This window comes from Protopterus annectens, chromosome 1.part2, assembly GCF_019279795.1.
Source record: "Protopterus annectens isolate FY-2018-M chromosome 1.part2, PAN1.0, whole genome shotgun sequence".
Lineage (NCBI taxonomy): Eukaryota > Metazoa > Chordata > Ceratodontiformes > Protopteridae > Protopterus > Protopterus annectens.
Genome location: NC_056727.1, coordinates 1,210,069,870 through 1,210,086,229, shown reverse-complemented (window position 1 = coordinate 1,210,086,229; position 16,360 = coordinate 1,210,069,870). Strand labels below are relative to the sequence as shown.

Sequence of the window (16,360 nt, the reverse complement as noted above, 5' to 3'; positions counted from 1 at the left end):
TGTTTCATGCTTTTTTCCATGGTGCTATGCCCTGGAATAGACTTTCATTTGCACTGTGCTAAATTTCTTCCATGTAATGCATTTAGAACCTCACTGAAATGCTCTCTCCATCCTAAATGAGCATGTAATTGTGGAATTGTATGAAAGTGCTCTACTTTTAGAGGCACATTCTAAAGCTGGATCAGAAAACAGTTTGCGTTGGATAAGGACTATTCCAAGCTTGAGTGAAATTCCAACACAGGAAATTCTGAAAGAAAGCTTTCATGGTTTCACATTTTTATATGTGAGTGAGGAATCATGCAAGTCTTCATGGGTGGCACTACACCTACACCTGATACCAAAAGAGTTAGTGAATGTGCAGCTCAGGACCCCAGAGTAGGTATACATTAGTGTAACACATTTCCATTAGATTTAGTACAGGAGGAGTGCTGGAATGGATATGCTCTATGGAAAAGTTTTATATGCGTGTGCTAGGGCAAGCACTAAAATGTCTTATGTTCAAGATTATAATTTTTATTAAAGGCAGATCAAAATTTTGAGCCTACATCAAGGATGCCAATGAAAATTAGGGGCAGTGGAAGGATGCACTACACATGGTGAGGTTAGTTAAGAGTATTATTTTACTACCACCCCCATGAAATGGAAAGAGGAATTCAAGAAATGTGTGCATCACTGCAAATCTCATAATGGACATGTCCAGTTATGGAGTCATACTGCTTGTCTGATCAACTGTATCTGCCTCCCTCTTGCCATGTCTCCATTTGGGGGGGGGGGGGGGTTCAACAGCTCCCTCCCAGTATTAACACAACAATTTCTAGGTATGGTTGATTGGAGATACACCTACATCAGGATCTATCTTGCACTTGTGCATAAAAGCACGTTTTCTTTTGCTTTAGTATTTTTAGACACACTAAATGGATGGTGTTGTACACAAGCACTTCATTTTAATAGCTTCACAACTGGAGAATTGGAGTAATGGTTCTATTACACACACACACACACACACACACATATATATATATATATATATATATATATATATATACACATACACATATATATATATATATATATATATATTATATATATATATATACACATACATACACACACACACACACACATATATATATATATATATACATACAGACTATATATATATATATATATATATACACACACATACATATATACATACACACATACATATATACATACACACACACACACATACATATATATATATATATATACACACATATATATACATACATACACACACATATATATGTATGTATATATACATATAATCACACACACACACACACACATGGGACAAAACAACAGTTTAGAAATGGGCATAAAAGCTATTATTTGGATTTGACAGCCTTTTGTGATGGGCAGTTTTCTCTTCCTGAAGACTGAAGAGGCTGGTCAGACACACTCTGGAAATGAACATTGTTCACACTGGGGGAAGGGAAATAAGAGGACTCTGTCTGTGGCTCTCTTTTTTTACTGAAGAATCGGAGCAAACGGCAAATAAATCGGGGAGAATGGCACAGAGCCACTGACACCATTTATTCAAAAAGTGGTTACACTATAACAGTTTATATTGACTGACATTTAACAATACTATGTGACACAGGTTAATGATGTTAGCTCTCACTATCTTGCCTTACAAATCATTTTATGACGAGTGCCATGAAATGTTGAGGCAAAATCAGATACATCCTAGAAAATCAAAGACAACTGAGAGGTACAACTACCAAACACGCCTACAAATTACAGAAACAATCTAATTTTCATTTGGCTCCTTAATAAAGCACAGTTATACATAATTCCACTGTTAAACAGAACAGCTTAAATAGTAATGCCGAAGACAATCTCCACTGTTAAATAAATGAACGTGTCTTGATTTGTCAAACCTCCCTTTTTAAATACTACTTGAGAAAACGTAGAAAAATGTAAAAATAATAAGAACAGCAAATGCCGTAAGCACTATGGCGCTACCGCTGACCACGCTAACGTCACTTCATAATATTAGGGGTGGAGTAATAGTGTGTTACTTCGTTTCATGTTGTGCTGGTGCGGCTAGGAACAGAAACTCGTTGTTGAGCGCGCACCTTCTAAGAAACTGGTGCGCGACGGTTGGTTTCGAGCGCTGGCGCGTGCACTGCTATCACAGAAATTCCGGTTGGTGGGAGAATTTGCTGTTCGGTGATTGCAAGAGGTGTGAAAAGGTAAGAGAGTGGAACTGGTGTCAGGATTGTCTCCAGTATGTCAGCTTTGACCCCACTGCCTGAAATATTTTCCATTCTAAGCGGGCCTGTGTGTCGGCTGGTGGACAGGGTGATCCGGGCCCACGGATGGTATTGTGCTTAGAAAACAATGATTGGAAGACATCGTCTAGGTTTGAGTCATCTGGGAGCCTCAGCGTATTCATTCTTTGGGATGGTGTCCCTTGCTTGTGTGTGGGAGGTTAGGTAGTCTGCTTAGTAATTTTACCATAAGGCTGTGCATAGGGTTACCACCTGTCCCACTTTGCGAGGGACAGTTCCTATTTGGGCAGTTATGTCCTGACAAAAAATTGTAAAAATGTCAAATGTCCTGAGATTTTAGGACAAAATTATTTCCTATATTTTATGTAATATTTGCATAAAACAGTTATTCTGTAACTAAAATACCTAAATGTTATAAGAAACAGAATAAGCAACTAAAATGCTACAAGAATAAGCTTTTATTTAGGCAAAAAAGTTAAGTTATATCCTTTGTACTGACCGTGGGTATGTGTCAGCCTGTAAAATCTGATGTTTGTGCCAAAAATGTCCCACTTTGGCCATTTGAAAAGGTGGCAACCCTAGCTGTGCATGCTGAATAGTAGGTGGCTGTTCTTGATGTTTGGGGGCTAGAGGAGTGTATTATAAAATGGGTGAATCAGTTCTTCATTTGTGTTAGGGTTATTAAGGTGTAGTTAGAACATTTATCTTGACTTGATTTGCAGTACTGCCCTTAATGTCCTGTATCTTGGGTGATTGAAGGGATAGTAATGTGTGCCACTCCTGATTGTTTTGGCAGTATTGTTTGCCATTGATTGGAGTAGGAGTATTTAAAAAGGATTAACTATTTATCTTTGTGGAGTTTTGAGTGTAAATTAAGGGGTATGTGCCTGACTTTAGGGAAAGTTATCTACAGCATGTGATGCACAGTTCCAGGCTGAAGGTCTGTGCATGTTTGTTTTATTTGTATGTGTGGGGCTATGAACAACATCATGCAGAAGTGGACAAATTGAGCCAAATGTAGGTTTGGAAAAGTTGAATAACTTGTGCAAAAGGAATTTATTATGGGAGTTGTTATAACATTTCTTTTTGCACTGTCCTACCCTGTTATGAGAATGTGAAATTGAAAATCCAGTAGTTGATGGTGGTTGTGTAACTTTTAGGATTGTGCTTATGGTTTTATGTCAGTGACTTCAGTTTCTTTTTTGTTTGCCTTACTTTTGTGTATATTGTGATAAATAGTTCTTTAAAAAAAAAAATAAAATATTCAGTTTCTTATTGTCCATAAGCAACCGATTATTCAGGTTCGTTAGGTAGGTGTGTATTGCATACTTTGGAAGAACATTGAATTTAAATCTTCAGTTTATATATTAGAATTGGAGTGGGGAAATGCTTTCACCTGACTTGAATATGGTTACAGTGGTTTTGTTAGGTAATGTCGATAATGTTGCCTGGGGTGTTTTAAAAAGTTGCTTGTCATTTTTTTGGGGGGACATTCTTTAATGATTCAGAAGACATTCCACTTCTCTTAACTTCCTGCCTTAGTTGTGGGTGTAAAATACATACAGTTATGGCAGCATAAGCGATCTTGTTGTCATTAGCACTAGTGTTACAAGTTTTGAAACAGGCAGGGCTGATACACTGATTAAAAACAAAAAAAAAAACTGCTATATGAAGCAATTTTCACTTGCTGGAGAAAAGTTTGAGAATACATAAGCAATTATGTCTAGAACTTAATTTGCCCTTTGTATGTAAAATTTTGCTATATTTTCTTTGTTGGGCACTCTCGTCAGAGGATTTGGGGGTATCTTTCTTAATTCTTTTAGGGTACCGATTTAGTTTTGTTACAAATTTTCTTGTGCATTATCTGTCTGAACTATGAAGTGCAGTCACCTTCTGAAGTCTAGAAACTGTCACATGATTTCCAGTGCTTGTAGTTCGTAAAAGTTTGTGCAGCTGAAATTAAAGTTACAACTATTAAGTAAAACATGTTCTCCTTTTTTAATGGTGGACTTGCTTAATAGGTGCTATAAATCTTCATGTTTGGTGTGGTATTTTTTATTTATAATTTTGACGGTTGTAAGTTTTGTCTACTGTGTTGAGTAGAAGGCTGTTTACCATCAGTTTGTTTTAAGTTCTGTGTTTTGCTTTTTTCTGTTTTCTTTAAAGAAGTTCAAAATTCATAACAAATTTTGGATGCCTGTTCTATTGTTTTGTGTGTTCGCAAAGGCTGTGCAGCTGAAGTTGGCTGTAGAACTACTTTATTTATTGTTGGAATTATACAGATTGGCATTATCATAATAAAACTGTGCAATGTCATATTATTTTTAATGCTAAAATGTGCTTGTCGCAGTAGCACACTTGACTGCAAATCATAGGATCATAAATAAATAAATGTACAGTGGTAAAGCTACTCCTGTAATTGAATTATGAAAACTTGCATAAATTGTACAAATCTGTATCGGAGCTTTTAATTTCTTACCAGTGTTTTATTATTGTTGTCCTTTTTTTCCAGAAAGCAGAGTGCTGACTTTACAAAAAATATATGCAAACAGACTATACACTGTAGTCTCATTATGCTTGGAGAGATTAGGTGTATATGCATAGAAGGGTGTTCGTCTTGTTGAACTAGTAAATGCCTTAAAGCTCATGTATTCTTTACCTTAAAAGTGCTGCTGTCTAGAACCCGCATCTGTTTTTAGCTCCTGCTCTCTTCTTTAGCAGGATATTGCATCATCCTTTTATTAGCCCTTCATGTTTGTCACCTTATCTTGTCATGGACTTTGTGATGTTGATTTTGATTTGTATTGATGGCTTCCCATGTTTTGCTTTGGGGTAGGCACTTACTACCTTAGAAGAATATAATTTTACTGGCTGTTGGGAAGTTTCCCATTTAGCCTGTACTTTTAGACTGTCAGTTTAGATTATTGTTATGTTTTTAAGGGGGCGTTGGTGCAGCAGTTCTCAGGATGTCTTTATTCGTTTTTTGCTGAGATTTCCAGTTTTCTTCCACACCACATACCACAGCTGTACATTCTTTATCCACTTCCATCCCAGTCCTCCTTGCCCACCCCTTGTTTAATTTTGTCCTGTATTTGTTTTCTAACCTAAGTTGATAGCTAAAATTCATGCTTGTGATGCTATTATTTTACTGACCATCCAGAATTTGTTTTTGTATTTTGACTATTTAAATAAAAAACATAATCTCATTTGTATAAAGGAAAAAGTTCATCAACCCCTGACCAACCTCCTCATTAAACTTATGTTTATGAACCTGTAGGAGAACGCAGGAGAAATGGGCTTCAGAGATTGGTGTCCGTTATTTTCTTATGCCATTCTCAAGTAGTAGGTACAGAATCACAGTGTATAGAACTCAGCATTTGCTGTCACATCTGAAAATGTATTTAAGAATACTTTCCCGTGGGTAGTAGAGTTCTTGAATTCTTGAGGGTATATCAATATTTTTGTTTTGTGCATTACTGTAATACTAGGAAGTAATAGTACAGTAATATTAATGTAGTATAAATGCTGGCCTTTCTTGGATGCAGCATACGCCATGTGGTGCTTGGTGGGGATTTAGAAAGGGGGGTACAGAAGAATAGATGGTTCTCTTCCATATCCCAACCATCCTTCATAGTGTGTTTCATGTACTGACTCAGGCTGCACTTTTTTACTTGAACATTTCTTCATAAGCTATTACAAAATAGTTATATTATTACATAAAAGGTTTATGATTTGGCATTTTACATGTGGCTAGCTCATATGCAGCATTAGCCCTTATAGTGCTTGCTTCTAAACTGGTCACCTCCGCCGTGAGCAATACAGTATATGCTGAAAGCTTTCATCTGCCAAAGAATGGAACAGAACACTCCCAAAGTTATAGATTTAAAATTCCACTCATGGATCTTGCATCACTCCTGTCACAGGTCTTGCATAGATATATTAGAAAGTACCACTCATGTTGGATCCTTCACATTATTTAGTTTACTATCTGGAGACATCTAAACATCTTCCATAGTGATTGATAATGTAAACGTCTGGGTGTGGGAATGGTGCATATTAATGCAACTATGGAAGATGTTTCAAGAAGATATAGCATTGGTTACAAATCTGGGTTACGCATTGTGTACCTGACATCATGGCTGTCAGAAAATGGGATCATATGAGACCTTTCAGGTTTAGGAAGTGATCCATCTCAGTGTGGCAACATGTGCTTTGATGGGGAAACCTAACTATCACCAGCTCTTTCATTGCTGCATTTGTCACATGTTACTTTCCCAACATGCAGCTCATCTGTGCGCACAAGGAGCTAGCTTATTCTGTGTTGTCTGTGTCTGCATTACCCTCTTCCCATGTTTCAGCTGCTAAAGTGGTCCTGCAGTAGCATGTTGTCACTGTCAATTCTGAAATGATTGATCTGAACAGCGTGGAAGTTGCCAAAAGATGGATGTTATTCAGAACTATAGATTTATATTTGTACATATTTTGTTTCTCTGTAAGAACTGACTGAGCAATATTCAAGTTTATCTATGCATCTGCTCCTAACAGGATTATTGATTATTATGTGGTGGCTGACTCTTCATAGCAGTTTTTTGTTTTTATCCTTAAACGAGCAGTTCTGTTCAAGAAATGTGAAGAAATTTGATCCTGAACAGTTCAGTAATGTTGTGCACTCTAAATGGATGGCTGTAATATTAAAAATTTCACTTCTTTCTGTGCTGTTTGTTAAAATGTTTCTGTTTCAGTTCTAATTTTTTTTTTTTTTTGCTGTAATGGACTGCAGGGGATGCACAAGCCAGTGCATTCTTTGTGCCGGTCCCAAGCCTGGATAAATGGGGAGGGTTGCATCAGGAAGGGCATCCGGCGTAAACTTTTGCCAAATCATACATGCAGACAACAGTACAGATATACATACCGGATCGGTCGAGGCCCGGGTTAACAATGACTGCCGCCATTACTGTTGGCCAACAGGGTGCTGGTGGAAATTGGGCTACTGTTGGCCGAAGGAGGAGAAAAGGGGGAAGGCATGCCCGAAGGCAGGTAAAGACTAGGACTGTGATAGTGAGGGTCGGAACTTTGAATGTTGGCAGTATGACTGGTATAGGGAGAGAGCTAGCTGATATGATGGACCGAAGGAAGGTTGGTATATTGTGTGTGCAAGAGACAAGATGGAAGGGGAGCAAGGCTAGGTGTATCTGAGGCGGTTTCAAATTGTTTTATGGTGTGGATGGGAGGAGAAATGATGTAGGCATTTTCCTGAAGGAACAGTATGCCAAGAGTGTTTTGGAGGTGAAAAGAGTGTCGGATAGAGTGATGTTTATGAAGCTGGAAATTGATGGTGTAATGATGAATGTTGTTAGTGCATATGCTCCACAAGTTGGGTGTGCGATGGATGAGAAAGAATTTGGAGTGAGTTGGATGAAGTGGTGATGACTGTATCCAAGGATGAGAGACTGGTGATTGGAACAGATTTCAGTGGGCATGTTGGTGAAGGGAACAGAGGGGATGAGGAAGTGATGGGTAGGTATGGTGTTAAGCAAAGGAATGCAGTAGGTCAGATGGTAGTAGATTTTGCGAAAAGGTGGACATGGCAGTGATGAATACGTATTTTAACAAGAGGGAGGAGCATAGGGTGGCATACAAGAGTGGAGGAAGATGCACACAGGTGGATTATATCTTGTGTAGAAGGGCCAGTCTGAAGGAGATTGGAGACTGTAAAGTGGTGGCAGGGGAAAGTGTAGTTAGGCAGCATAGGATGGTGGTTTGTAGGATGACACTGATGATCAAGAAGAGGAGGATGAGTGTGAGGTCAGCACCAATGATCAAATGGTGGAAATTGAAAAAGGGTAATTGTGAGGTGATGTTCAGGGAAGAGTTAAGACAGGCACTGGGTGGCAGTGAAGAGTTACCAAATAGCTGGGTAACTACAGCAGAGCTAGTAAGAGAGATGGCTAGAAAGGTGCTTGGTGTGACATCTGGAAAGAGGAAGGAGGACAAGGAGACCTGGTGGTGGAATGAAGAAATACAGGAGAGTATACAGAGAAAGAGGTTGGTGAAGAAGTGGGATTGTCAGAGAGATGAAGAAAGTAGACGAGTATAAGGAGATGAGGTGCATGGCAAAGAGAGGTGGCTAAGGATAAGGTGTATGAAGAGTTGTATAAAAGGTTGGACACTAAGGAGGGAGAAAAGGAGCTAGTAAAGATGTGCAGCAGGTAAGGGTGATAAAGGATAATGAGGGAAACATACTCACAAGCGAGGAGAGTGTGTTGAGTAGATGGAAAGAGTACTTTGAGGGGCTGATGAATGAAGAGAATGAGAGGGAGAGAAGGTTGATGTGCAGATAGTGAATCATAAAGTGCAATGGATTAGCAAGGAGGAAGTAAGGATGGCTATGAAGAGGATGAAGAACGGAAAGGCTGTTGGTCCAGATGACATACCTGTGGAAGCATGGAGGTGTTTAGGTGAAGTGGCAGTGGAGTTTTTAACTAGATTGTTTGTTTAATGAAATCTTGGAAAGTGAGAGGATGCCTGAGGAATGGAGAAAAAGTGTTTTGGTACTGATTTTTAAGAATAGTGGTGATGTGCAGAGCTGTAGTAACTACAGAGGGATTAAATTGATCAGTCACAGCATGAAGTTATGGGAAAGAGTAGTGGAAGCTAGGTTAAGAAGGGAGGTGATGATTAGTGATCAGCAGTATGGTTTCATGCCAGGAAAGAGCACTACGGATGCGATGTTTGCTCTGAGAGTGTTGAAGTACAGAGAAGGTCAGAAGGAGTTGCATTGTGTCTTTGTGGATTTAGAGAAAGCATATGACAGGGTGCCTAGAGAAGAGTTGTGGTATTGTATGAGGAAGTCAGGAGTGTCAGAGAAGTATGTAAGAGTGGTACAGGATATGTACAAGTGTAGTGTGAGAGCGGTGAGGTCTGCGGTGGGAGTGACTGATGCGTTTAAGGTGGAGGTGGGATTACCTCAAGGATCAGCTCTGAGCCCTTTCTTATTTGCAATGGTGATGGACAGGTTGACAGACGAGATCAGACAGGAGTCCCCGTGGACTATGATGTTTGCAGATGACATTGTGATCTGTAGTGAGAGTAAGGAACAGGTGGAGGAGACCCTGGAGAGGTGGAGATATGCTCTAGAGAGAAGGGGAATGAAGGTCAGCAGGACTAAGACAGAATATATGTGTGTGAATGAGAGGGAGGATAGAGGAATGGTGAGGATGCAGGGAGTAGAGGTGGCGAAGGTGGATGACTTTAAATACCTGGGATCAACAGTTCAGAGTAATGGTGAGTGTGGAAGAGAGGTGAAGAAGAGAGTACAAGCAGGATGGAGTGGGTGGAGAAGAGTGTCAGGAGTGATTTGTGACAGACGAGTACCAGTAAGAGTGAAAGGGAAGGTTTACAAGATGGTAGTGAGACCAGCTATGTGTTATGGGTTGGAGACAGTGGCATTGACAAAAAGATAGGAGTCTGAGCTTGACGTGGCAGAGTTAAAGATGTTAAGATTTGCACTGGGTGTGATGAGGATGGACAGGATTAGGAATAAGTATATTAGAGGGTCAGCCCAGGTTGGAAGGTTTGGAGACAAAGCCAGAGAGGCAAGATTACGTTGGTTTGGACATGTGCTGAGGAGGGATGCAGAGTATATTGGGAAAAAGATGCTAAGGATGAAGCTACCAGGAAACAGAAAAAGAGGAAGGCCTAAGATACAGTTTATGGATGTGATGGGAGAGGACATGCAGGTGGTTGGTGTGACAGAGCAAGATGCAGAGGACAGGAAGAAATGGAAACCGTTGATCTGCTGTGGCGACCCCTAATGGGAGCAGCAAGGAGGAGGAGGAGATAAGTTAGTCAGGCCCAGGTCTTGACCCCCTTAAATACTCCAAGCTCCTTTGTATAAGAAAAATTACATGGTACAGTGGATATAAAAAAGTTTACACACCCTTGTTAAAATGCCAGGTTTTTGTGATAAAAAAATGAGACCACAGTAAATCATTTCAAAACTTTTCCCACCTTTAATGTGACCTGTAACCTATACAGTTCAATTGAAAACAAAGCAAATCTGTTAGGGGAAAACATTTAAAAAACTAAAAAAATGTACAATAAGCTGGTTGCATAAGTGTGCACACCCTTAAACTAATGCTTTTTTGAAGCACCTTTTGATTTAATTACAACATTTAGTCTTCTTGGGTAGGAGTATGTCAGCATGGCAGATCTTGACTTGGCAATATTTGCCCACTCTTCCTTGCAGAAGCACTCTAAATCTGTCAGATTGCGAGGACATCTCTTGTGCACAGCCCTCTTCAGGTCACCTCACAGATTTTCTATTGGATTTATGTTGGCTCTGGATGAGCCATTCCAAAACTGTAATTTTCTTCTGGTGAAGCCATTCTTTTGTTGATTTGGATGTATGCTTGGGGTCATTGTTGTGTTGAAAGGTGAATTTCCTCTTCACCTTCAGCTTTCTAGCAGACGCCTGAAGGTTTTGGGCCAAAAGTGACTGGTATTTGGAACTGTTCATAATTCTGTCCACTTTGATTAAAGCCCCAGTTTCAGCTGAAGAAAAGCACTGAAGAAAAGCACCCCCAAATAATGATACTGCCAGCACCATGCTTCATTGTGGGAATGGTGTTCTTTTGGTGATGCAAAGTGTTGTTTTTGGGACAAAACGCAGCTTTTGGAATTGTGGCCAAAAAGTTCAACCTTGGTCTCATCAGACCATAATACATATTTTCCCACATGCTTTTCGGAGACTTGATGTATTGATTCGCAAATTTTAGCTGGGCTGGATGTTTTTCTTTGTAAGAAAATGCTTCCATCTTGCAACCCTACCTCATAGCCCAGACATGGAGAATACGTGAGATTGTTGTCACATGCAGGAATTTCTGGAAAGTACTGGTTGTGTACTACAACTCCTTCACTGTTGCTGTAGGTCTTTTGGCAGCCTCCCTGACCAGTTTTTGTCTTGTCATTTCATCAATTTTGTAGGGAAGTCCAGTTCTTTGCAACGTCACTGTTGTCCCATATATTCTCCACTTTTTGATGACTGTCTTCACTGTGTTCCATGGTATATCCAATGCTGTGAAAACTTTTGTACCCTTCTCCCGAATGATACCTTTCAACAGTGAGATCTCTTTGATGCTTTGCAAGCTCTCTCTGCGAACCATGGCTTTTGCTATAGCAGGCAACTGTGTAAATGTCAGGAAAATCCTACTAGGACAGTTGAACTTTATTTAGGGTTAACCAGAGTCTCTTTAATTGATGGTAGGTGTGTACCCAAGAAGACTGAATACTGTAATTTAAATCAAAAGGTGTTTCAACAAAGTATTCGTTTAAGGGTGTGCACAGTTATGCAACCAGCTTATTGTACGTTTTTTTTTTTATTTTTACTCTTAACAGATTTGTTTGTTTTTCAATTGAGTTGTACAGGTTATAGGTCACATTAAATGTGATAAAAGTTTTGAAATGATTTATTGTGGTCTCATTTTTTTATATCATAAAAACATGGCGTTTTAACAGGGTGTAAACTTTTTATATTCACAGTATACGATTTTTATTTAACTCTCCACATCTTTTGTGTTGCCTGCGCTTACTTTTCTTTTACCCAGATATTAGACTGTGTAGCCAATGTCATAAATGTACAACAAAGTACCTTTTTATTGTATATTGTTATACAAACATTTGTGTACCACCACAAACAATTTTCTAGATCCTTTATCAGTTGTGACTTTACTCCATCAGTCATGCCTGTTATCTTTCCCTAGTTCTCCATTCCTCACGCTACCACTGTTCCAGTATCCTATTACTATCTAACATACACTAATCTTCATTTCACATGTCTTTTTACTAGTGACTGCTGTAGACGTGAAGTAACTGTAATTATGCAGTGACTTTTCATTAGTATTAAAAATGTGCATCAGTGTGCCCATTGTAAATCGAGCATATACCAAAAAAAAAAAAAGTCCCCCAGAGTGGACAGACTTTTCTGTTGATGTATTTGGTCTGAGCTCCATAGCATATAAGAAGAATCAGGTACATTCTGTAAAAGTAAAGAAATAAACTTATATGATTTCCCTTGTATTTCTGCACAGTCTTGGCATTCCCTCTTTAGGTGGAAAGTAGCAAATATTTTCTTTACATGGTTCCAGTATTCCTAGTTAGGCTTCCTGCCACACCAACACACACCACTTTTATGTACTTGCATATTATTTCCTTAGTATAATCTTTGTTAATGGATTCATCACTCACTAGTGTTCTGTGGCTGGATAACCCATTAGCTTAGCTCCCCTTTAAAACCAATATCATAGGTGGAAGAAAAACTTGTGCTTGTAGTTACTATGTGTTATTGACTCATTGTTAGCAAACGCTGTGGAAGCGTAACTTTTGTGTGTTATGTCCATTTTTATTAGCATATTTTTTTCTTGTGTGAAAGAAACATTCCTGCTGTCAGTATCCTTTTAAAATATTTTGTGTATATACTGTAGTTTTTCTTTTTTCCATATTGATTTTTTTTTCCTAAATATCTCTGTACCTTGTATAATATTACTCTGTTCCACCTAATCCTGAAAAACCTTCAACATCACTGTTTACCAAGCAAGATGCAGCCCCCCCGCAGTCTTCCTTGAAACTTGTACAGCTACATTTGTCCTGCAGGACAACAACTGAATAAAAAAAAGTATCTATTTCTTTTCTTGTAATAAACAGTGGTAACTTGGTGTCCTTTACACAAGCTAAACTGTTAGCATTTACACAGACAACTTTTATTTCTTTGTTTTTACTTTTCCTTTGACACATTTTATATTCCATACATACATACACAAACACACAATCGCAACATTAACTTACTCTCTTTACTGAACACCATCTCATAGAGGCTGGAATCCCACAGTAATTGGACTGTTAAGACTACAGTGTTGAAACCCTCATATCAAACTCCTGGACAATGCCCCCTGCAGGACACATGGTAGCACTCATTCCTGGGTCTGCATTGGTAGGAAGGTTTCATTTTTACAGCTGAGTCGATTTATCCGAACCAGCCTTCCAAGTTTTCAGGTACAAAAATTCATGTCTAAATATGTAAACTTTATACATATTCGTTTGAGCATGTTGTTTGAGATTGTAGCCAGCTCGTGTTTGAAAAATATTTTTTATTGTCCACTGAAATCACTGAATGGTTGAAAAGGGTATTCCTGCATGCAGAAAAAAAAATGAGATTTCTGGTTAAATTATATGTTTGATTATCTGAGCTACCCTAGGTCCAAATTAGTTTGGATAATTGACTCTCTACTGTATGTATTTTGTCCTTGTGGGTCACTATGTTGTGAAATTCTGGTCTTCATTAAAATCATAGAAAATGTATAGGTATATATACATTGTGTGTGTAAAATATATACTACAAGAATGCCCCCGACAAGCTGGAGTCTTTACCGTGTAATGCATTAAATGTCCTGTAGCAAAGGCCCTTGTGATATATGCAGATGATCTTTTAAGGACATACCAGTACTTTCAGCTACATGGCTTCTGAATGCCCATGACTACTTACTTTCAGTAAATCCAAACTTCAGTACCTGTAAACTTGACAAGTTTCACCTTTTTCATTTTTTTTGTTTGTTTAAGATCTTACACAGTGAAGAATCTTTAGTTGGTCTGGAACTTTTTGTTTTTACTGAACAGTTTTTCAGTGCGACCTTTTTTATCCTTCGGTTTGTATTTTTTGTGATATTTTGCAGTCAACCTAATGTTTAATGATATCGAGCTCGGTATTAAGCCCTTTGTTTCCTATGTATAGCCAAACAATCCTATGTATAGCCAAACAATCCACTTATGCTGAACAGACAAAGGCCAGAAAAAGGAAACCTTTTAATATATTACTCTGCTGTTTTAGTTCACGTTTTCTTTTGATACATGTGTGTGCATTCGACATGCACACTTGGCATACTCTGCTGTTTTAGTTCACGTTTTCTTTTGATACATGTATGTGCATTAGACATGCACACTTGGCATACACGTATATCTAGATCATATATGTGGATGCATAGATATGTACATTAAACATGTTTTGTTTTTGTTTCTGTTTTACTCTCTGATAACTAGGTGAGTGATCTGGTAATAACTTTTTTTTTCAGTTATGACCAGGATACAAAGTGCAGAATAGGATGGACTTAAAGTTAAACGCAGGCAGAGTATGATTAATTATTATGGATGTACATTGCATAATATAGTGAGCAAACATGGAAAAACATGAGCACAGGAAACCTTTATAGCTTTCTGCTTAGGCATTGCACTGATGTGCAGTGTGGTCGTGAACAGTTAGTCAGTGTTTTTGGTGTGAAATGCTGGCTTCTGTATGTTGCATTAAGCATGCAGGAGTGTTGGGAGGACATGGAAACATTGAAATCCTTGTGTACATTTACTTCCTAATGGAGTATACTGTCTTTTGACATATGTAAATGCTTTTGGAGGATCCCCTCTTCTACCCTCATACGTTTTGGCTCTGAGAGAAAAAAGAAAATCAAACCTCTCCTTAATTTCTGCCAATTTTTCTGCATTTCTCATTACGGATGCACTGTTCTGTTAAGGTAGTTTCTTTCTTATAAATTGTCATTAATTATAATCTTGAAGTAGCTTTGCCTGTCTGTGGCAGGCATGTTTGAAATCCCCAGATGTTGGTCTTTACTTTATTTTGAAGAGGAAAGTTATGCTTCTAGCATAATTGTGGCTGCGAGAAAGTAAATTAAATTCAGAAATAAGTGTGCAGATAGACATACCTGTGTAATTTCAAACCATTTAGTAACTTTTTAATCTTCAGAAAACGCATTATTTTGTCAACTTTTTTAAAAGCGATGGTGGTTATGGAACATTTTGCCTCATTGTTTTTTAGTTTATTTTTGTTTAATGTATTGTTTTTGTTTACTTGGAAAATCTGACTGGGCATATGTCCCATTTTCAGCAGAGGCCTGGGTGATCTTAATACAAAAGTATATGCACAGAGCAATAAAAATGACCGTAATATAAGGTATCATTTACATCATTTTCAGTGAATTGAGTACATTTCAGATTCAATAAACAGTAAATGTAGGTGCAGTCAGAGAATTTTGATATTCTCTAAACACACCATGTCTTACAGGAGAGTACTATAACGACTGAGAGCTAAAACATGAATTGTAGCAGTACAGAAAGACCATATTTGAAGTGGAAGGAGAATATGAAAGAAAGCTAGAGGTTGGTAAGAATTGAGAAAGAAGGGGGGAAATGGTCAACAGCAGAGACCGTAGGAGATTGTGGAGGGGATAGATGGTGAATGTAGTTGGAGGCTAACACGCTCCACGTGGAGCGCATTTGCAGAGCTAGGTGTTGGGTAAGACTTTAGCAGTATTTTAAAGGCCTTTAGAGAATGGGCAATCTGTAGATTGCACCCTGATTGGAGAACAAAAGTTCTTCAACAGGGTGTTAATCTACAGGTAATACCTGATGAAAAATGAGCCCACCTGCTTTGCAACAGCATATTAAGCTACAGTGGAGCTTGGACTGAAAAACGACGACGTGACACCATTATTTTCCGCTCTCTAAATAGCAATTTTGCTGTTTAGCGAGTGTAAAAGAAAAAAGAAATTAGTGTGTGCATGCCTGTGTCCTGTGAGAATGTATGCATGTGTGAGAGTAAGAGAGAGAGATCAATTGAGCTAGTTTAGACTTGCTAAGCAGTGCTTTTGCTGTTTAGCAAGTGTAAAAAAATAAATGAAACAGAAAAGTGTGTGTCTGTGCAAACACTGAATTCTTTGCGTACATTAGTTTCCTAACAACGTATACTGATATTTTACTAACTTTTTTGACATATAAATGCTTTTTGGGTACCCCTTCTACCTCCATAAGTTTTTAACTCTGTGCATGTGTATGTGCGTATGCGTGCATGCCTGTGGAAACGCTGAGTTCCTTGTATACATTTGTTTCCTAAGAGAGCATGCCGACATTTTACTTTTTTTTTTTTTTTTTTTTTTTAACATTATATAAATGGTTTTGGGTACCCCCTCTACTACCTGCATACATTTTGGCTCTGTGCTTGTGCAGAAACATTGAATTCCTTG

At 38.4% G+C, this 16,360-nt stretch overlaps 1 protein-coding gene across 1 annotated transcript in view; it reads left to right on the top strand.

Annotated features, from left to right (window-relative positions):
- The first annotated feature begins 2,082 nt into the window (after positions 1-2,082).
- LYPLA2 (lysophospholipase 2) overlaps positions 2,083-16,360 on the top strand; it is a 794,768-nt gene continuing 780,490 nt past the window's right edge. The window contains exon 1 of the mRNA XM_044060067.1: positions 2,083-2,240. The gene's annotated coding sequence lies outside the window, so the exon portion shown is untranslated. The remainder of the gene's footprint in view (positions 2,241-16,360) is intronic.